Genomic DNA, 22,170 nt, shown 5'->3' with positions numbered 1-22,170 from the left:
ACTCTAGTTCTTTATTAATCAAGTTCTGAATCGGCTACACCATTTTTGTGTTCAGGATCTATGTGAGACTGACAGGGTTATGATTGCCCAGGTCATCCCATTTATCCTTTTTAAGAATTGGCACATAGCTTTCTTCTAGTCTTCTGGAACTTCCGCAGTGCTCCTAGACTTGTTGAAAATCAACTGTTCTCTTCAGAGCCCCTGCACTGAGAAATCAGGATCTCTCCCCAGTTGAGGAGGTTTTGTTGCAACACCAGCAGTACAGTTTTATGTTTAGATAGGTAGTACTGGTGGAGAGTTGTAATTACTGCTTCTGACTATGTGTGTAATTCGTAACCAATCCTATTATTTTTGTTGCCCCAACTCCACCCACTCACTTGTTTGTTTCATGCACATATTTTGGTTTGTCTATTTAGATTGTAAGCTGTTCCAGGCAGGGGCTATTATTGACTATAGGTTTGTATAGTGCCTATGACAATCGAGCCTGTAGTGGGGTCTACAAACCCCACACTGAGCATAGAGGATGGGGGGGGGGGGGGGAGGGAGAGTATCTTGTGTTTACAAGCAAAAAGCTTGATCACAACCCCATGCAGTCGCCAGAGCTGTCAATCATGGAGGCAGGCACCCACCGCTGCAACCAATAGAGAAAACAAGGCCTGCTATAAAAAGAAGAGTACAGTGACAGAAAAGGAGGCAGAAAGGCATGGGATAACAAAGGAATAACTCTGTACCACTAAATGGGGTGAACCCCTTTTGGAAGTTTGTTTGGTTTGGGGTTTTTTTGCTTGTGACTTGGGTGGGTGGGCAGATGGGTGGGTGGGCAGGCATTGAAAACATTTTTTACCCTGAGTGACAAGCACCTAGGGCCAACCCTGGTCTACATTGTGGCTCTCTATGCACAGCAGCACAAGCAGGGAACATATTGTAAGAAGTCTTCAGTAGACTCTATATATTTTATTTATTTATTTTTGGTATGATGTATTTGCAAACCTAGGAGGCCACTTTGCCTGAACTATTTCTTGACGCTCAGTCAAATATAAATAAAAAAATCAGATTTCATAGGTGTTTTTTTTCAAAAGTAAGGGGAAATCAGAAAAAATAAAAGAACAAATATGAAGGGGAAAATACAGTTAAGACAATTCGATTATCAAAACATACCATCCAATAATCAAGAACTTGCATTATAACCAATATAAGATACCAATATAGATATGATATATTTCAGCAGTACCTGATCTGTCACAAATTCACTGAATAGGTATATTAAACTTTATTATTTCTTTCATCATACTGTATAATCAAATCCAATTTTAATTAAATTAGTCTCAAGGTACAGTAGATATTTGTGTGCTACTTAAATCTTCACTGGGCAAATGCAGGAATAAGAAATCCATAGGAAGGGATTTATTCATTAGCACCTCCTAGAAGGTGCTGAGTATTGATTTCTTGGTTTTATTCCTGATCAATCTCAAGATAATAGGTAGGCACCAAGTCTTTTTTATTATTATAAATGAAGCCCAAGCTGCAAATCTTGTATTCTGTATTCAGTCACAACACTACCAAGATGAGTTTGTGTCATTACAGTTATTGAAGGATTTACAAAGTGCTGATCCTGGCCTGTCTTCAATATCTGTGGAGAGCAGGCAGAGGGTCAGTCTAACTCTTGATAATGAAAATATTTTTGTCTTTCTCATATGCCATAGTTCTGCTCAAAGAGCAGATAGGGCAGGAAAAGTTAATATAACCGCAATAATAATACTTTGCTCTGGTATGACACTTTTCATTCATGGATCTCAAAGCTCTTTACAAAAGGAGGTAACTGTTGTTATCCTTGTTTTATAGATGGGGGAAATGAGGAATGGAGAAGTTAAGAGACTCAACCTAGGTGACATGTGGCAGGCCAGTGGCAGAACCGAGAAAAGAAACCAGGTTTCCCAATTCTTACTCCTGTCCCCTGTTCTCTTGTCATACTGAGGAGGCAGTGTGATGTTCCTTGGGCATTAGATTTATGGGGGAGAATTTCTAAGACACAAAGAGCAGGTAACGTTCAACTTTCCCATTTATGCCTTTGAAAATCTCCCTTTAAAGGGCTAATGCCAAGATAGGCAAGCCTACAATTTGACTTTATTTTTTCTCCCCATTAAACTTCTTTAATGTTGTGGGAGGGAGGGCGGGGGAAGGAAATTGTTGAAGACATTTTGATCTCCTACTATATATGGTGAATACTTAGTTTACTATGTGCTTTTCAAGTTTCATTCTGATACAAACTTTGATGCTGCCTTAGGATTGCAAAATAGAATGCTTTTTTAGACCTTATGTTCACCAGCAGAATAAACATCACAAATAAGAAACTTTAGTGGATAGAATTAAGGAAATGTTAAAATGTCACTCTGTCCTGCTAATAAAGGAAGTTCACGATTACAAGGTCAACAATGTCAAACATAATGAGTAAGCGTGTAAGAATAAGCTGTTAGCACATCTCTTTTTCCCCCCCAAGGGATGCTATAATGTTTAAAATAAAGCCCTCATTTTCAGCCTGGAGGTTAAGGAGAGGTTACTGGTGAGGTTGAGGTCTAGATGTAAAGATTTAACTAGCCATTCAAAACAAGAAAACTTCTTAAAAATGAAACCCACTACCTTTATGGGATAATGACCTCAAAAGTTACACTTAATGCACCTGAGAAGGGAGAGGGAGGCATAGCTGGTGTTCTGCCACATTTCCACCCACCTCTGATTCTGAGGCACAGTTATGGGTCAGTTCATTCCTCAGCTTAAATTAGAGCATTCTCAGGGCTGCTCTAGCTTGTACTATAGAATTGTCCCTTCAAGACTCTTTCATCAGCCCAAGATCTCTGGAGTGCAGTGCATTCCAGCCATGTCTTTTCCTGCCCCTGGGATGCTTACTATACAGGGGGCCCAGGAGCAGGTACTAAGGAGACAGCTCTCCTGATTTGTGTCACTTGTGGATTCCTCGCTGACAGGGAAGTCCCTAGCTGCACCATCTCCATTGTGTCACAGACAGCAGAAATGGAATGGAGAAATGGCCCAAAAAGCAAAGGGAGTAAGCAGCCAACAGCTTTGTTCTATTCTGAGGTGATATGTACGGGAGAAAGAACATTAGAATTTATAAAAAAGAAAAAACACACAAACCATGTTATATTTTTAAACCCATGAAGTATTTTTGTACCTGCTTCTATGCTAAAATGTAGAACCCAGTGCTCCCATTCTCCAAGGTGAAGCTATTTGCTCTTTTCAGTCTACACGTATATTGCATCAGTTTAATTTTTTTAATCTTGTAGAGAGATTTTCTTGGCTCTCCTAATTTTTTTTTAATTATCTTCTGCTATAAATTGGTTTTACGCCCATGATGCAGTGGCCTTCCCCTTTTAAGAGATGAGAGTGTGAGAGCCTCACCCTATACTGACTTTGGATTGTGTGGCAAAGAGGGGGATGCTCCCTGCCTCCCAGGTGAATAAATACTTTTGCTAGAGCCCTGCGTGGGACTAGTTTTTAATCCCCTCCCATCTGCTCCTGCGATTATGGCAGCAGGTCCTGCAGGACCTGTGGGATCCCAGTCCCACTGCAGCGCTCCACACTAGTCCCGCCCAGGGCTCTAACTTCCACTACTCAAATGTGAACAGGTATTGAGGTGGAGCAAGAGCAACAGACCTCTGAGATTTGTAGTAAGATACAGGCCCTCCTACCTCCCCAGATTTCTCAGCCAGGATGTGCAGAACACACAAGCATTTGGTAAACCCAGGAGGGCAGCAGCGATGAAGCAGTGGGAGACTTACATTTGGTAATCCCCATAATTGCACTGTTACCTACAAAGTGGGAAGTGTCATATATGAGCTCCATATACCCCACTAGGATCCTGCTCTGTTGGAGACAGCCTACCCGTTGAGGAACAGAGCTCTGAATTAAGTCTGTAACCCTGTTATATCAGATCATCTGAGAATAAATGGCAATCTGCTTCTGAAAAGTGTCTTGGTCTGAGGGCCAGCAGTCAGTTGGTGCACTCCTGGACAGGGTAACAGAATTGCTTTGATAAGAGAGACAACGAGTGAGAGGTTAAATTAAGAGCACCTCCCCACAATATGTATCCTCTCTCCCCACTTTGTATCCCCGCCCCCTCACAAAATATATGTTATAGCTAGGACTTTCGAAGCCATTTGAACATGTATTAAGTTCAATGGGAATTAGGCATCCAAGTCCTTCAGGCAGCTTTGAAAAATCTCAGCCCACAACTCATGCTTGAAATGTGGAAAAGAATAATTTTATTCATTTTGTCAACCTTGGATCATACAGTCTGAAAAATGTATAATAGGTGTCACACTACTCATTAGAATGTATGTATCTGTATAATAGTGGGGATGGGGGAAGAGAAGGCACTCAAACTATCTAGTTAGCTTGGATTCATTTGATCAGGCAATGGAAATGAGGTATGTTCATAGAAAGAACCAGCTTTACTGTCTTTTCCAAAATAAAAATCCACTTGACATTAGCTCAGAACATAAGCAACAGTGATGACTGTCTCTTGGGGGGTAGGAGAGTGGTGCATGGGAAGGGAACCTTGGCAGTGAAAAAATAATCTTTTGTGTAGGAAAGTGGGAATGAAAAGGCACTTCACACTATAGAAAGGCTCTCCCCTTTGGGCCCTCCCTCCACAACAACTCTGGGGCTGGGGCTCCTGGAAAGGCCGACCTACTGCTGCCTTCACTGAGACTCAGCCAGACAGGCAGAATCATGGTATGGAATCATGGAAAAAATGAGGGAAATGTTGTTTCCAAGTCTGCTGAACATTCAGCGGCTGGTTTATTATTGCACTTGCCATGGTTTGTTGTAATAATTGTAAAATATTTGGATAGTGATCACTCTCCGTTCTGTCCATTGACAGCTTGTCCCCTCGCAGCGCCTCACTCCCTAACCACCTTTTTATTGCTACACCTGCCTTCTCTGGCCCCCAGGCAGTTTTGGAAACCACATTGACTATTATTCTTCATTCCCTTCTCAATCTCAAGCCCTACTGCCCTGTTTTCTACTGGCCCCAGTGACTTTCAGAGCCACCCAACTTCCAGTACAAAGAAAATGTGTTGTTTATTCTATGCCACCTTTTCTTCACCAATATGGCATTCATGAGCAAGCATAAACCTAGACCTAACACAATATTTATTCAGCAAAGTCATTTGTTTTCTACATCAAACCTAAACACCACTCTTTCTGTCCATCATTTGCCAAACTTTGTCCTTCTGAACACACATATTTAGAACTTCCTTGCTTTTCTCTAAGTGTGGCCCAGATTCTGATACCACTGTTCATGCTCAATAGTACTTAACACTATGAGCAGATTTATTGAAAGCACTGAGAACATTTGCACCATAAGATAGTGTTCAGCAGGAGTTAGTGGATTAAAATCTGCCCCTGGGATCATATTTCTGCCAAAATTGAAGGATTTAAAATAGATATTTAATTACCTTGATGAAGCCTTTTCTGTTTAAAAAAATCTCAATATCAACTTGAAACAAAGCAATCCAAATTAGTAATCCCAAATTGTATTATAAGGATTAAAATGACCCTAGCTGTATGTAAACACGGCTCTTATCAAACAAGGGAAAATATTCAGTGGTGGGTTAATACCACTTTATCACAAGCGTTACTTCAGTCTCAATCATGAAGGCATAAAAGCAAAGCTGACATTGCATTAACCTAAATGATCCTGTTCTAAATAGATTAACAATTTCTCAATTTTGCTGTATCTTTTTTTATTATGCTCCCTCCACCAATGCTTTGAAGACATAAATACATTGGTAACATCCTTGCCATCAAATCTTCTGTATTAGCAGAACCTTATGGGGTGTGAACTCATGTGACCTACCACTAGTTTTGGATTACTGAAACCATATGAACTGAAACTGATGGCTTTTGCACAACCCTAACTCTAAGTCATTGAGGGGGATCACAAGGCCTGAAAATGTGGATATTCATTAGAACTGGTTGGGAATTTTCTGTTGAAATATGTTTTAAAATCTTGTTAATGCAGTTTCCAAAACATCAACATTTTCCTTGGAAAACTGAAAAATGTCTACATTTTTCAATTTTCCATTGGGAAAATCAAAATGAAATATTTGTTTGGGGGTCAGCTCAACCAAAATTGAAATATTTTGGTTTGTCAAAAAATCAATTGAAACATTTCATTTGGGGTCAATTCCACATTAATGAGCATCCTGTAGGCTGCTGTGGTGTCTCATGGGATTTGGAGTTCAGGTTCCCTCCTGCCCCCATTTTCCTGTATGGGCCAGGCTTGTCTCCCTTGGTGCACCAGTTTCCCATTTTGCTGAACTGCTATGGTGCATCATGAGAATTTGGTGCAGCCAGGGAGCCCTGTCCAACAAGGAGAATAGGGGCATAAGACACCCAAAACACAGCTCCCACAAGGCACTGCATCAGCTCGAGGACTCAGATTAATGCTGAACCAAACCAAAATGAAACATTTTGACTGGGGAAATGTCAAAACATTTTGTTTTGATCAAAAATGTCAAAAGGAAGAATTTCAACAATTCTGATTTGAAATTTTTCAGAACGCCATTTTGTGGGGGGGGGGGGGGGAAATTGATATTTCATCTTTTAATCCTGATTTGGGACAAAAAGCACATTTAATATCACAACTTCCCATATGCTGGAAATCCTGTTATTATATCAGCTCTATATTTACGCTATGCTTAGTTTGACTTGCGTGACCACCCTTCTACGAGTCTCCCTCCTTCCACCAAAACAGGCTTAATCTCTCTTTCCTTCAACCCATCCTTCCATTCCCATGTCCTGTAACTCAGCCTCTTACCTCTCAGAGGCTTATTCCTGACCCAAATAAGCTCTTGACTTTGAGTTCCCTTTCTCTAAATCACTATTCTGTCTCGAAGTTCCACAAAATGCCATGGACTCCATGTCACAAGGGGACAATGGTAAAATGTGTTGGGTTTGGCACTTGTCTCAATTCAGGCCAGCAGCTCTGTTCAGATCCCACCCACTTCAGGGCTTTCTTGAATCAAAGACTTTACACAACATATTTTCTCCTCATTTTTCTAGGGATCCTAAGGATCCCATTGGATTTGACAACAGCAACCAGTGCAGCAGAGGTTTCCAGAAGTTCTGAGATATCAAGATGGATTGGAGGAAAGGAAGGAAGCCAGTTAGGTGCGAATGGGAGGAGATACATCACTAAGCTTTTTAGAAACTAGCAAAAAGTTTAGCTTGGAGTTTAGATAGGTTCACACTTTATCCAAGCTAGCTAATCTAATCAAGTAAGGAGCTCTAAAGGGAATGCAACTCTCATCCTCAAAAATGATCATTTCAGTTTAGAGCTGAATGTTTAACTCAATAATAGCAACCTTTCTAAAATTATCAACATTTTTGTCACTGGCGACGGCAAAGGAAAGCTCAAATCAAAACCGAATCTTGCAGGAGGTGTCAATTTTTATGATAGGACAGACAGAAAGATACCCATCCAACAAAACCATCTCCTTAAAATTCTGTAGCTGTTAAGCATTTAAGACCAGAGTTAGATACAATAAGAGATGCCACATTTAAGAGCTACAATTTCCATTTCAAATTAGCAGTGAAGGTTTACGTGCCTAACCTGGAAGAAAAGGTGAAGGGCAGAGGATGATTCTCTTTGAATGTATAGTCTGAGGCTTGTCTTAGCTGGCTGAAAGACTGAATTAAGTTAATCCTGTGTTCTTTTTCATATAAACTTGACCTCCTAAACATTTCTAATGTGTGAACATTCACATTTTCAACAGAAGTATTTGTTTTTTTCCGGGGTTCCAATTAATTCAATACCTGCAGATAACTATGGATTATACTTCATATCAAAATGGTTTCACAAGGAAATTGCTTGCTCAGTATTTGTTTTTATTACAGCCACATAAAGTATATCAGTCCTCTGTGCCCCTCCTGATCTGCAAGGAAAGGAGCCACAGAAAAGGAAATCACAAAACTTAAATTATGTGAACACCCGAACTAATTCTCAATGAGTGCAGTGACAGAGCTTTGGATCAAAGCTAATGTATTTCTTACCCAGTGAAATTCATAGGTTGGCAGCACAAAGTCTCCCTGAAATACAGCTTAGGCGTCCCTGTTGCACTGCAATCCAAATTCAGGCTGGAGTCCAAAATTGTGATTTGTGGGGAGGATATTTTGTTTTGACAGCCCAGTGTCACTTTGTTTCCATATAATCAGCCCTTTGCATTATAATTCACTGGCTTTCAATAACAGTGACAAAAAAAGAAAAACATTTTCAAGTGAAAATAGGTAAGCTGGGTAAAGATTATGAGAGAGAGAAAAACATTATTTCTTATGATCACCTAATTTACAGAAATGAAATCTTGACATATGCTTACAGATAACATTTTTGGAGAAGGTGGGAGTAGGACAACATGGGAAAGAAGGAATAGTTCTTCATGTTTTTGAATAACCCTAATAAGGCAATGCATCCCTCAAGGACAAACTTGCCAATAGCAAAAAATAAGGCCAATGTCTGCAGCTAGAATCAGAATCGAAATAATAAATACCCCCATAAGAAAATATGCTTATGATATGACTATGACATAACTGAGATCTACTTTATGCAAGATGGCTCATGTGAGATATCATTGGAAAGGCTATGATTTACTGAACGTGATTATCCAATTTGTATGCCTGTATCACTTCTGTATCAGAAGCTAGGAATATTGACTATGCATCTATATTTCAACTATGTTACATTGGGTGATGCCCCCTGCTATCACTTCAGGTACAACAAAGAAAAAGCCTGACAGTGCTGATGGCCCATCAGCAAGAGACAATGGACTGTACAAGAGCTTATTCTTCCTGTGAATGTGTGGGTCAGCCTGTGAAGAATGGCTACAGGGGCCCTACAGAGGCATGTGACTATATCACCTGATACTGGAACCCATCTTGAATTCTGTACTTTTCTATGAGAAGATGGGGTGGGAGGGTCAAACTAGGAAACAAAGGCCTCCCAGTTTATGCAAATCCTATTTAAGGGTGGTGGCAGGGGGGAGTGAGGTAATCCAGGTTGTCAGTTCTCCCCTGCTACCTTACCCAAGATGACTGCTGGAAACAACTAAGACTGAACTGGGGGAAAAGAACTGGACCCAGGCTGGAACGGCGTCTGGCCTGTGAAGAAGATTATTAGAACCACATTTAGGGTGATAACTTACATGTAACCAGTTTCTTTAGTGTATAAAGCTTAGTTTGCATGCTCTGTTTTATTTTCTTAGTAATCTGTTAGTTCTCTGAAAGTCTTACCTCTCCCCCTTTAAAAATATAGTTTTTTCCCCCCTCTCCCATAAAAGACTTTATATTTTTGTTCACATTTTAATGCATTTTAAAGAGTTTTTATACAACAGGTTTGCCAGATGTCGATCTACAACTATACAAGTGATTGTATGAATTCAGCACCTTTCCAGCAATGTTAGCTTAAGATTTAATAGCCAATGGCATGTTTTATATAAACATAAAATATGAATGATTTTCACAGGTTTAATGCACCAGAACTCAGCTGATTCTCCATAACATCATCTCTAGTGATTTTTTTTCCATCACTTTGCTTTATATTTTCCATAACATTCCAATGAAGGGGGAAAACGCTGTAATTAAGGAAATTGACTGAATGAAAGGTCATGATGACACAAAACTGAAATTTATTTCAGTTTCCAAATAGTCAGTGAAGTGAAATTTATATTATAATAATTAGGGTCAGAACACACAGCTCTTACTCGTGCGAGCAGTCATGAGAATAGTCCAGTGATTGCAGTTTGACTACCCATGAAAGCAAGAGTTGCAGAATTGGATCTAAAAAAAAATAAAAATCTACTCCTGGTAGGTACCAGTGAGAAATACCTGATAATTTCACCTGTTCCTGTCTACTTACATACAGAAAAATTGACATTGAGACTACAATCATGGGAAAGTATTTAAAACACTGATGAAGCTTGCAATTAAGGCACTAGACTGGGAGAGCAGGGCTCAATTCCCAGCTCTGCCAGACTTCCTGTGTGATGCACTTCATCTTTCTGTGCATCAGTTCCCAACGTAAAAAAGAATCTGACACATCAGAAAAGGGCAGGCAAATAAACAGTGACAAGTTTTTAAAGTGCCTGTATACAAATGCTAGAAGTCTAAATAATAAGATGGGTGAACTAGAGTGCCTCGTGTTAAAGGAGGATATTGATATAATAGGCATCACAGAAACCTGGTGGAGTGAGGACAATCAATGGGACACAATCATTCCAAGGTACAAAATATATCGGAAGGACAGAACAGGTCGCGCGGGGGTGGGGAGGGGGAGTGGCACTATATGTGAAAGAAAATGTAGAATCAAATGAAGTAAAAATCTTAAATGAATCCACATGTTCCATAGAATCTCTATGGATAGTAATTCCATGCTCTACTAAGAACATAACAGTAGGGATCTATTATCGACCACCTGACAAGGATAGTGATAGTGACTATGAAATGCTAAGGGAGATTAGAGAGGCTATCAAAATAAAGAACTCAATAATAGTGGGGGATTTCAATTATCCCCATATTGACTGGTACATGTCCCCTCAGGACAAAATGCAGAGACAAAATTTCTCGATACTTTAAATGACTGCTTCTTGGAGCAGCTGGTACAGAAACCCACAAGGGGAGAGGCAATTCTCGATTTAGTCCTGAGTGGAGTGCAGGATCTGGTCCAAGAGGTAACTATAACAGGACCGCTTGGAAATAGTGACCATAATATAATAACATTTAACATTTCTGTGGTGGGAAGAACACCTCAGCAGCCCAACACTGTGGCATTTAATTTCAGAAAGGGGAACTATGCAAAAATGAGGAGGTTAGTTAAACAGAAATTAAAAGGTACAGTGACTAGAGTGAAATCCCTGCAAGCTGCATGGACACTTTTCAAAGACACCATAATAGAGGCCCAACTTAAATGTATACCCCAAATTAAAAAACACAGTAAAAGAACTAAAAAAGAGCCACCGTGGCTTAACAACCTTGTAAAAGAAGCAGTGAGAAATAAAAAGGCATCTTTTAAAAAATGGAAGTCAAATCCTAGTGAGGTAAATAGAAAGGAGCATAAACACTGCCAAATTAAGTGTAAAAATGTAATAAGAAAAGCCAAAAAGGAGTTTGAAGAACAGCTAGCCAAAAACTCAAAAGGTAATAACAAAATGTTGTTTAAGTACATCAGAAGCAGGAAGCCTGCTAAACAACCAGTGGGGCCCCTGGACAATTGAGATAAAAAAGGAGCACTTAAAGACGATAAAGTCATTGAGGAGAAACTAAATGAATTCTTTCCTTCAGTCTTCACACCTGAGGATGTTAGGGAGATTCCCAAACCTGAGCCATCCTTTGTAGGTGACAAATGTGAGGAATTGTCACAGATTGAAGTGTCATTAGAGGAGGTTTTGGAATTAAATGATAAACTTAATAGTAACAAGTCACCGGGACCAGATGGCATTCACCCAAGAGTTCTAAAAGAACTCAAATGTGAAATTGCGGAACTATTAACTATGGTTTGTAACCTGTCCTTTAAATCAGCTTCTGTACCCAATGACTGGAAGATAGCTAATGTAACACCAATATTTAAAAATACTCAACAAACATGTGGACAAGGGGGATCCAGTGGACATAGTGTACTTAGATTTCCAGAAAGCCTTTGACAAGGTCCCTCACCAAAGACTCTTACGTAAATTAAGTTGTCATGGGATAAGAGGGAAGATCCTTTCATGGACTGAGAACTGGTTAAAAGACAAGGAACAAAAGGTAGGAATAAATGGTAAATTTTCAGAATGGAGAGGGGTAACTAGTGGTGTTCCCCAAGGGTCAGTCCTAGGACCAATCCTACTCAACTTATTCATAAATGATCTGGATAAAGGGGTAAACAGTGAGGTGGCAAAGTTTGCAGATTTTACTAAACTGCTCAAGATAGTTAAGACCAAAGCAGACTGTGAAGAACTTCAAAAAGCTCTCACAAAACTAAGTGATTGGTCAACAAAATGGCAAATTAAATTTAATGTGGATAAATGTAAAGTAATGCATATTGGAAAAAATAACCACAACTATACATACAATATGATGGGGGCTAATTTAGCTACAACTAATCAAGAAAGAGATCTTGGAGTCATCGTCAATAGTTCTCTGAAGATGTCCACGCAGTGTGCAGCGGCAGTCAAAAAAGCAAACAGGATGTTAGGAATAATTTAAAAAGGGATAGAGAATAAGATGGAGAATATCTTATTGCCCTTATATAAATCCATGGTACGCCCACATCTTGAATACTGCGTACAGATGTGGTCTCCTCATCTCAAAAAAGATATACTGGCATTAGAAAAGGTTCAGAGAAGGGCGACTAAAATTATTAGGGGTTTGGAACGGGTCTCATATGAAGAGAGATTAAAGAGGCTAGGACTTTTCAGCTTAGAAAAGAGGAGACTAAGGGAGGGGATATGATAGAGGTATATAAAATCATGAGTGGTGTGGAGAAAGTGAATAAGGAAAAGTTATTTACTTGTTCCCATCATATAAGAACTAGGGGCCACCAAATGAAATTAATGGACAGCAGGTTTAAAACAAATAAAAGGAAGTTCTTCTTCACACAGTGCACAGTCAACCTATGGAACTCCTTGCCTGAGGAGGTTGTGAAGGCTAGGACTAGAACAGGGTTTAAAAGAGAACTAGATAAATTCATGGTGGTTAAGTCCATTAATGGCTATTAGCCAGGATGGGTAAGGAATGGTGTCCCTAGATCTGTTTGTCAGAGGATGGAGATGGATGGCAGGAGAGAGATCACGTGATCATTACCTGTTAGATCATTCCCTCTGGGGCACCTGGCATTGGCCACTGTCCGCAAGACAGGATACTGGGTTGGATGAACCTTTGGTCTGACCCAGTATGGCTGTTCTTATGTAAAATGAAAACAACAATACTTCCTTACTTGTCCATTTAGACTGATCTTTAGAGCAGAAAATCTTACTCTGTGTTTGCCTAGTGTCTAGCACATAGAGGCCCCAACTGAAATTGTGGGCCCAAGGTGTTACTGAAATAACAACAGACAGTGAAACATCATGTTTGCAGGGATTTGTGAAAGAACCTTTGATTTTTTGAACCTGATTCCGCTCTTATGCTAGTGTAACTCCACTGGCTTATTTGGAGGTGCTCCAAATTTACATTGGTTTATTGGTGAGAATAAGCAGGTCAACATATTACTGTCAGCAATAAACATGTGAGAATCTACTGTGAATTGAAGATGCATATTTTCACATAAAAAATGTATCGTTGTGTATGCAGAGGGATCCCTACAATAGGGGTGTCCTATTTGCACATACAAAGGATTGTTTGCTCACACAATCTGTGTTTTGAAAATGCAGTGGGTGTATGTTTTTTCCGGTGTAGTTTAGGCACTTGTATTAGGAAATTGCCACTAAGTATAACAAGTAATATACTAGACATACTAAAATATGCTTTTTCTGAAGGACATTCTTTAAGTAATCTAGGGATTTTGTCCTAAAATATGCCAATGAGGTACAGTGGATACTAAATGAAAGTGCATTCCATCCTAAATCTGCTCTAGATGAAAAAGCTTTCTAAAGAGGTTGGCATTATGATGCAATGAAGTAGCAAAACAGTCAGTGTGCAAAGCATCAAAATGTTCATTCTTAACAGCTCTATTTAAAAAGAAAGTGAGATACTTTGATCAACAACCAACTGTACCCTTAAAGGAAAAAAAAGTGAATTTGTGCTATTTTATGAAGTATGGTCTATATAGAAGGCCAGAAAACTTTTCTATTTTCCTTCTGAAAAAAATTGCTTCATTTTTATTTTACAAAATATCAATAATGTCAGTTCTGGGCCACCTTGTATTATTGGAGGACTGGTTGGAGTTCTCAGAGGTGCATTTTTAGCTTTCCCTTCTGGGGAGTGGGATTAGTGATGGTGTTGAATCTTAGCACAGATCTATTTATTTTTTGTTTGGTTTTAACATCTATCAAGGTAAAAGAATTTTAAACCATTTCAACCTTCTCATTTAATTATGTTTTATTTGCTTAACAGCTGTGATGCCATAATTCTACTGGTTCTCCATTTATCCATAGAGTCTGCCAAGAAAAATAGGGTAGACAAGACCTGCTTTTGTAATGTGAAAAACAAGAAAGAAATAACCAACTCTTTGAGGTTTATGGGGAGGGGAGAAAAGAGAGGAGAGAGAAAATCCCCAAACAAAGAAAAAGAAAAAAATGAATTCAGACCTCTGCTTGTGGTTGTGTTTTTGTTTTGCTACTGCACCTTAGATTATAAAGCATTTGGAACGGAGACACTGGGGCAAAAATTTCAAACATAGGTGCCTAAAGCTAAACTTCTACATTCATATTTAGATTCTTAATAAAAATGACCCATTTATCAGGGTGTGCGGTCCATGAGAATTTTAGTCCTTTTCTTTTATATGTCTGGAAAGCACCTTGCATAACTCTGTATGTTGATACTTGCTAATGGTTTGGGCATATTTTAATCTTTACTCTGTATTCATTACCTTTCTTTCTCTCATTCATACACTATGTCTACATCAAAACAAATTTAGGTTCACAATATCCAGATTTAATAACCTGACCCCAATCCAGCAAACCAGTTAAATGTAACTGGCACTAAATGTAAAGTTAAGCACATCCTTACGCTGAATACTGCTTCAGCGCCTCTAAGATTAGCTTCCTAACTTTTCCACAAATAGTTAAAGGCACCAGTCTTCATCATTACTGTATACTGACCAAATAAAACAACTCTGGTGTTTCTAGCCTAATATTATATTTGAGTAGCTTTTCCAAAGAAAAACATTACAAGAATTTTCAAACAGTGAAACACAAAGTATCATATCTCATGAACGCTCGCTATGACCCCCATCAATCTTTCCAGTACTATTTCCAAAAATACTCTCTTCTGGCAGAAGAGCATACGCTACAAGTTTCAGGCAGATTGGCAAAGTTAAGTGGTGTCGGACTCAGGCTTAAAAGGGTAATATGGTCATGTCCTTTACTACTGGTTCGCTAGTAAGCTCCACAGGTTCCATCATTGTGATCTGTACAGTCAACTTAATTGGCCAAGTCTCTCCAAATAAAGACAGAAATATTGATTTATTACATTGTATAAATGTGTTTATAGCTTGGCATCAGCACTTGGCATTTAACGTTCACTTTTTTTGCAATGTAAAGCTCAAATAGGCCCTTTGGTCAAATCAGTCTATTAACTTTAAAGCGCGTAGAGATAAAATTGACTATGGGAGGCAAGCTTTTGGGGTGTGTAACGCAAAACAGCTGGAATGAGTACTGTTAACACAAGCTCAGTTTGATTTTAAGCATCCTCAGTGCAAAAAAGAACTGAATATCCAAGTGTTGATTCTCCTCTTACTTAAGCCAGTTTTTACACCAGTTTTCCTCTGCTGACTTAAGTGAAATTACTCTGGATTTAAACCAATGTGAAAGGAGACTCAAGCTTATTGATTACTATTTTAGGTTACGTCTACATTTGGAGGTAGGGTGTGGCTCCCAGCTCACGTAGACATACCCACACTAGCGCTCATTGAGCTAGCGTGCTAAAAAAGAAGTAGCATAGCTGGGGTAGCATTGGCAAGGGCGAGTGGCAGCATGGGCTAGTTACCTCAAGTACAAACCCACCTGGAGCCTGTGGGTGCATATGTGGGGCGCCAACCTGTGCCTCTGCTCACCACTGCCCATGCTACTGAGACTACACTACTATTTTCAGTCTGCTAGCTCAGTATGTGTGCACAAGCTGGGAATCACAACCCTAGCTCCAAGTGTATCAATGTAGCCTTAGAATGGGTCACTTGCATTATATTTTGTACTTGCAGTGTACTGTTATACTGAAATTACAGTAAGCAGGGAGTAAGACTGTATGCATGTCATCCCCTTAGGAGCGTATTTCATGTGGCTATGACAGTGTCAAATATTTTCGATAGGTAGAACACAGCAATTAGTCTTCCAGCCAAGGGGGATTGCATGGGGCTCCTTTCAGAGCTCATCAGCACTGCTTTGTAAGCTGCTGAAGGGGCCATTCCTCTACACTGCTCTTGTTACTTTAATGTATAATAGCAATTATCTTCCCTACAGGGATATTTAGACTCATAGACTCATAGACTTTAAGGTCAGAAGGGACCAATATGGTCATCTAGTCTGACCTCCCGCATGATGCAGGCCACAAAAGCTGACTCACCCACAACAGAATCTTCCAGCCTGCGACCCCTGCCCTATGCTGCGGAGGAAGGCGAAAAACCTCCAGGGCCTCTGCCAATCTACCCTGGAGGAAAATTCCTTCCCGACCCCAAATATGGCGATCAGCAGAACCCCGAGCATACAGGCAAGATTCTACAGCCGGACTCTCATTTTACCCGCGATGGCCCGTTAATGCCTATTTGACTAAAATCACATTATCCCATCAAACCATTCCCTCCATAAACTTATCAAGCCTAATCTTGAAGCCAGAGAGGTCCTTTGCCCCCACCGTTTCCCTCGGAAGGCTGTTCCAAAATTTTACCCCTCTGACGGTCAGAAACCTTCGTCTAATTTCAAGCCTAAACTTCCCCACGGCCAGTTTATATCCATTCGTTCTCGTATCCACATTACTACTAAGCTGAAATAATTCCTCTCCCTCCTTGGTATTAATCCCTTTGATATATTTAAAGAGAGCAATCATATCCCCCCTCAGCCTTCTTTTGGTTAGGCTAAACAAACCGAGCTCCTCGAGTCTCCTTTCATAGGAAAGGTTTTCCATTCCTCGGATCATCCTAGTGGCCCTTCTCTGTACCCGTTCCAGTTTGAGTTCATCCTTTTTAAACATAGGAGACCAGAACTGCACACAGTACTCCAAATGAGGTCTCACCAGCGCCTTGTATAACGGAAGCAGCACCTCCCTGTCCCTACTAGAAATACCTCGCCTAACGCATCCCAAGATCGCATTAGCTTTTTTCACAACCACGTCACATTGCCGACTCATAGTCATCTTGCGATCAACCAGGACTCCGAGGTCCTTCTCCTCCTCCGTCACTTCCAACCTATGCGTCCCTAACTTATAACTAAAATTCTTGTTAGTCATCCCTAAATGCATCACCTTACACTTCCCACTATTGAATCTCATCCTATTATTGTTACTCCAATTTACAAGGTCATCCAAGTCTCCCTGCAAAATATCCCGATCCTTCTCCGAATTGGCAATACCTCCCAACTTTGTGTCATCCGCAAACTTTATCAGCCCACTCCTACATTCGGTTCCGAGGTCAGTAACGAATAGATTAAATAAAATCGGACCCAAAACCGAACCTTGAGGAACCCCACTGGTGACCTCCCTCCAACCCGACAGTTCCCCTTTCAGTACTACCCGCTGCAGTCTCCCCTTTAACCAGTTCTTTATCCACCTCTGGATTTTCATATCGATCCCCATCTTTTCTAATTTAACCAGTAATTCCTCGTGCGGCACAGTATCAAACGCTTTACTAAAATCTAGGTAAATTAGATCCACCGCATTTCCTTTATCTAGAAGGTCTGTTACTTTCTCAAAAAAGGAGATCAAGTTGGTTTGGCACGATCTTCCTTTCGTAAACCCATGTTGTAATTTGTCCCAATTGCCATTCACCTCAAGGTCCTTAACTACTTTTTCCTTCAAGATTTTTTCCAAGACCTTGCATACTACAGAAGTTAAACTAACAGGCCTGTAGTTACCCGGGTCACTTTTTATCCCCTTCTTGAAAATAGGAACCACATTAGCTATTTTCCAGTCCATCGGTACCTCCCCCGAGTTTACAGATTTATTAAAAATTATCGCCAAAGGGCTTGCAATTTCTCGCGCCAGCTCCTTCAATATTCTAGGATGAAGATCATCCGGTCCACCCGATTTAGTCCCATTTAGCTGGTCAAGTTTGGCTTCCACCTCTGATACTTTAATGTCAATTGCCCCTCCTTTATTCCCCTCTGTCCCTCTCCCTCTATTCCTAAGCCCTTCATTAGCCTTGTTAAACACCGATGCAAAATATTCATTTAGATATTGTGCCATGCTTAGATTGTCCTTAATCTCCACTCCATCTGCAAGCTTCAGTGGCCCCACTTCCTCTTTCTTTGTTTTCTTCCTATTTATATGGCTATAAAACCTCTTACTATTGGATTTAATTCCCCTCGCGAGGTCCAACTCTACACGGCTTTTGGCCTTTCTCACCGCATCCCTACATGCTCTGACCTCAATAAGGTAGGTTTCTTTGCCGATCTCTCCTCTCTTCCATTCTTTGTACGCTTTCTGTTTTTTCTTAATCGCCCCTTTGAGACGCCCGCTCATCCAGCTGGGTCTAATTCCCCTGCCTACTGACCGTTTCCCCTTTCTCGGGATACAGGCCTCGGACAGCTCGTGCAACTTCAGCTTGAAATAATCCCAGGCCTCATCTGCCTTTAGCTCTCTAAGTATGTTAGCCCAATCCACTTCCCTAAGTAGTTGCCTTAATTTATTAAAGTTGGCCTTTTTGAAATCGTAAACCTTAGTCACAGTCATAGTTTTATTTCTGTTAACCCTTCCATTTAGTTTAAACCAAATTAGCTCATGGTCACTCGAGCCAAGGTTGTCCCCTACAACCATTTCCTCAACGAGGTCCTCACTACTCACCAGCACCAAATCTAAAATGGCATCCCCCCTCGTCGGTTCAGCTACTACTTGATGAAGGAATTCATCTGCTAGCACGTCTAGAAACATCTGAGCCCTATTATTGTTACTAGCATTTGTTCCCCAATCTATGTCTGGGAAGTTAAAGTCCCCCATGATCACACAGCTCTTATTAGTTTTTAGTTCCTTAAAAACATTAAATAGTTCTCTGTCCGCATCCAGGCTAGATCCCGGCGGTCTATAGCACACCCCAAGCAGTATCTCAGGGGAGGCTCTAGTAGTTCTTTTACCCAGTGTAATTGTTGCCCAGACAGACTCCGTCTTATCCATTCCATCACTTATTATTTCTTTACATTTTAGCTCATTATTGACATACAATGCCACACCCCCACCTTTACCTTTTTTCCGGTCATTCCTAAACAGCACATACCCTTCCATACCTGTACTCCAGTCATGACTACCATTCCACCACGTTTCGGTTATTCCTACGATATCAGGTTTCATTTCTTGGACCAGGAGCTCCAATTCCTCCATTTTGTTACCTAGGCTTCTCGCATTGGTGTATAAACATCTTACCATATGCTGTCTATCCATTCTCCCATTAGTTATGCACTTTGGTACGGACCCAGTAGTGTCCATCTGCCCCCTCCTTCTTATGTCCAATTCCCTACCCCTACCTATATCTGTGCTTTTCTCCTCGCCCTCTTTTTCAGTGTTGGAATCTGGCGTGGAGATCAACTGGACATCTCCCAACCGTCTCCCCCAAGTTCCTAGTTTAAAGCCCTTTTGATGAGATGAGCCAGCCTCCCTCCCAGAAGTCTATTTCCTTCCCTACTCAGGTGAAGTCCATCCCGCGAGAACAGCTGTCTGTCCCCGAAAGCCTCCCAGTGGCCATACATCCCAAAGCCCTCCTTATAGCACCACTCCCTCAGCCAGCTATTTATCCTCACAATCCTGTCTGCCCTTTGCTGTCCTTCTCTAGGAACAGGCAGAATCCCACTGAAGATAATCTGAGCCTCGACTTCCTTAAGCGTCTTCCCCAGCCTGGCATAATCTCCCTTGATTCTCTCTAGCGAGAACCTAGCCGTGTCATTCGTTCCTACATGAAGGATGATCAAGGGGTTCTTACCCGCTCCTTTTAGGATCCTTTTCAACCGCAGGTCCACATCCCGTATCTTAGCGCCCGGCAGACAGCACACCCTTCTGTTTTCCGGGTCCGCCCTGGTCACAGGCCTGTCTAACCTCCTCAGTAAGGAGTCCCCAATCACATAAACCTGCCTTTGCCTGGGGGCAGCGCAATCTACCAATCTATCCCCTGTTCCCTGCGGCCGTAACTCCTGTCTGTCTCTATTTTCCCTTATAGTCCCCCTATTGCCATCCTGAATCCTCCCGGGGCCAAGTGTTGATGCTACTTCCATCAACTCTTCCCCCCTGTGTATTGGACTAGCTGCCCTTCTTTTCTTCCTCTGCCTCCCACCATCAGGTACCACCTGCTGCGTCCCCTCCTCGTTAGCCAAACACCCAAACCTGTTCCTGAGTTCTATTTCCCCCTCACTAGCCCTCCTTTTCCTTGGCCTGCTTCTCACGGTCACATGCTTCCACTGCTCTTGTTCTCCCCCCGACATTCCCCCCTCACAGACCATAGCCCCCGCTTCCACCTGCACCCCTGAGCATGCCCCTTCAGCCACCCCTTGCCTTTGCTCCATTAGCTGCTCAAACCCCCTTCTAAACTCTACCAGGGTCTCTACCTGCATCTCCAACCCCTGAACCTTTTCCTCTAACAGGGCAAGTAGGCGGCATTTCATACAGACATACCTCTGATCAGGTGCACCTGCTAGGACTATATACATACCGCAGCTGCTACATGCTTTCATCTGCATTGTGTCCCCTGCTGCCTGGCTCATGGCTGCTGTGGTCTCTGCCTGCAGCCTCTGAGGGAACAGAGCACACCTGCCTCCCCTTCCACCTCCCCCTGTAAACTCCCACTTAAACTCCCCTGTTAGCAGCCCTGTTGGCCGGCTCCTGGGGGCCGCTGCTCGCTGCTAGGGCCGCTGCTCGGCTGGGAGGCCTCTTTTATAGGCCCCCTAATCAGCCAAGCTCCGCCCCCTAATCAGGGCGGAGCCCCTACTCAGGGCTCGGGGCTCAGCACACTGCCCCTACAGGCCTCTACACATACAAGCACTACAAAGACAGACGCAAGTACAGATACCTTCTCCTCCAATGAGACTCACTCCCACTTAAACTCCCCTGTTAGCAGCCCTGTTGGCCGGCTCCTGGGGGCCGCTGCTCGCTGCTAGGGCCGCTGCTCGGCTGGGAGGCCTCTTTTATAGGCCCCCTAATCAGCCAAGCTCCGCCCCCTAATCAGGGCGGAGCCCCTACTCAGGGCTCGGGGCTCAGCACACTGCCCCTACAGGCCTCTACACATACAAGCACTACAAAGACAGACGCAAGTACAGATACCTTCTCCTCCAATGAGACTCACTCCCACTTAAACTCCCCTGTTAGCAGCCCTGTTGGCCGGCTCCTGGGGGCCGCTGCTCGCTGCTAGGGCCGCTGCTCGGCTGGGAGGCCTCTTTTATAGGCCCCCTAATCAGCCAAGCTCCGCCCCCTAATCAGGGCGGAGCCCCTACTCAGGGCTCGGGGCTCAGCACACTGCCCCTACAGGCCTCTACACATACAAGCACTACAAAGACAGACGCAAGTACAGATACCTTCTCCTCCAATGAGACTCACTCCCACTTAAACTCCCCTGTTAGCAGCCCTGTTGGCCGGCTCCTGGGGGCCGCTGCTCGCTGCTAGGGCCGCTGCTCGGCTGGGAGGCCTCTTTTATAGGCCCCCTAATCAGCCAAGCTCCGCCCCCTAATCAGGGCGGAGCCCCTACTCAGGGCTCGGGGCTCAGCACACTGCCCCTACAGGCCTCTACACATACAAGCACTACAAAGACAGACGCAAGTACAGATACCTTCTCCTCCAATGAGACTCACTCCCACTTAAACTCCCCTGTTAGCAGCCCTGTTGGCCGGCTCCTGGGGGCCGCTGCTCGCTGCTAGGGCCGCTGCTCGGCTGGGAGGCCTCTTTTATAGGCCCCCTAATCAGCCAAGCTCCGCCCCCTAATCAGGGCGGAGCCCCTACTCAGGGCTCGGGGCTCAGCACACTGCCCCTACAGGCCTCTACACATACAAGCACTACAAAGACAGACGCAAGTACAGATACCTTCTCCTCCAATGAGACTCACTCCCACTTAAACTCCCCTGTTAGCAGCCCTGTTGGCCGGCTCCTAATCAAGCAGAAAGTCTTAGTGGACCCCTAAGTATAGTCCATAATTACCTATACCTGTTCAAGATTAGCTCTCTCCAATAAAGTAATAACACAAGTCTCTAGTTGATAATTGTTCAGCTTTAATTGGGAAAAAATACTTTTTAAACACCAAAGGAAAGAGAAAAAATGACATATGGAGGTCAGAGGGAGTACCAGAAT

The sequence above is a fragment of the Emys orbicularis genome, chromosome 5 (genome assembly GCF_028017835.1).
Source record: "Emys orbicularis isolate rEmyOrb1 chromosome 5, rEmyOrb1.hap1, whole genome shotgun sequence".
NCBI classification, from domain to species: domain Eukaryota; kingdom Metazoa; phylum Chordata; order Testudines; family Emydidae; genus Emys; species Emys orbicularis.
This window is presented reverse-complemented; position numbering follows the sequence as displayed.